At 39.5% G+C, this 1,667-nt stretch overlaps 1 pseudogene; it reads left to right on the forward strand.

Annotated features, from left to right (window-relative positions):
- Positions 1-443: 443 nt before the first annotated feature.
- LOC140639377 (large ribosomal subunit protein mL48 pseudogene) lies at positions 444-1,366 on the forward strand (annotated as a pseudogene).
- Positions 1,367-1,667: the final 301 nt, after the last annotated feature.

Here is a 1,667-nt window from a genome sequence, read left to right on the forward strand (position 1 = left end):
ACCATAAGCAGTAAAAGGGCTGATTTAAGCTACTAACTTTGAAGTAGTTTGTTATACAGAAGGCAATAATTTATCCAGTAGTTGATTCTAAATATTATGTGAATATATGAATGAAGTCTAAACTCAAGGTTTTTTCTTTTTTTTTTTTTTTAAGATTTTATTTATTTATTCATGATAGACACAGAGAGAGACAGGCAGAGACACAGGCAGAGGGAGAAGCAGGCTCCATGCCAGGAGCCCGAACTCCATCCCTGGACTCCAGGATCACGCCTTGGGCCAAAGGCAGGCGCTAAACCGCTGAGCCACCCAGGGATCCCCCTCAAGGTTTTTTTCTTATCAAAATCAGCTTTATTCATTTTAATGAATAAAGAGAGAACTATTCAAGCTATTGAAAATGACCACTTACAAACATAACACAAAAATGAGGCTTTGGAAAAAAACAGTTCCCAGCCGCAGCAGCAAAGGATGAACGGAGCTCTGAGAAAGATGCTGTGTCTGAAGACCGATACCATTTTTAAGCAAGGCTTTTTTCTCTTAAGGTATCACCACCTGACACATTTTATATATAGGCTCAGGACTTCAGGAGAAAATCCCATCTGTTCTGCAGGTGGCATTCTGCTAAATACCAGTCAGCACTACAAGTCAAAGCCTACCCATGGCATTGGAAGATACAAGCACCTAGTTAAGGCACAGGAGCCCAAGAAGAAGAAGGGAAAAGTAGAAGTGAGACCCATTAATTTGGGGTCAGATTATGAATATGGAGTTTTAAACATTCACCTGACTGCATACGACATGGCCCTGGCAGAGAGTCCAGTATGTTCACCACCTCTGCAACTATCTATCCATTAAAGTTGAGGAAAGTTATGCAATGCTCACCAAAACCATGGAAGTGTTGTGGCTGCAGGACCAACGTAACAAAATGCTCCTGGACTCAGTTCTTACCACTCATGAACGAGTGGTTCAGATCAGTGGTTTGAGTGCTACATTTGCAGAGATTTTCTTGGAAATAATCCAAAGCAATCTCCCTGAAGAAGTCAGATTGTCAGTGAAGGAACACACTGAAGAAGACTTCAAGGGAAGATTCAAAGCTCGGCCAGAACTGGAAGAACTGTTGGCCAAGTGAACTAGCTCATTGCAGACCCTTTCATGTCAGGACTGGTGATGTTGAGTGCCAAGGGGAAGATCTTCCTGGGTGGTGAAAGTTAAGCAGAAGACACTGACCTTTAGATATCATAACTACCCATCCCCATTAGCCAAGAATGCTTCCTTTCTTGTATGGAGGAGTGCTTGCCGATTGTCACCACTTTCCTTTGAGCTAACCTAAGACATCCTTCATCTAATAAAAATCTGTAGCTGAAAAAAAAAATGAGACTTTGATGAAAATTTCAGTATATACAAAGGAGAGTCTTTAAAAAAAAACTGTGCAGATTCTATTGAACTAAGTTTGTTGAATGTTATCCTATAAGTAAATTTCACAGATTTCTCTTATTTTCACTTTTCTTTATACAAAATGGCTCTTCTCCAAAACCAAAAACAATATTGTTTTCCTACACAGCATGTTAGACTGATATCCAGCCTTTGCTTCCTCAAAGTATATTATTTTCCACAATTGTGCTACTTTTAAACCAGCAATTTTTATATGTTATTAAGTCATGCATCTTATAGAA

This window comes from Canis lupus, chromosome 9 (genome assembly GCF_048164855.1).
Source record: "Canis lupus baileyi chromosome 9, mCanLup2.hap1, whole genome shotgun sequence".
Classification (NCBI taxonomy): Eukaryota; Metazoa; Chordata; class Mammalia; order Carnivora; family Canidae; genus Canis; species Canis lupus.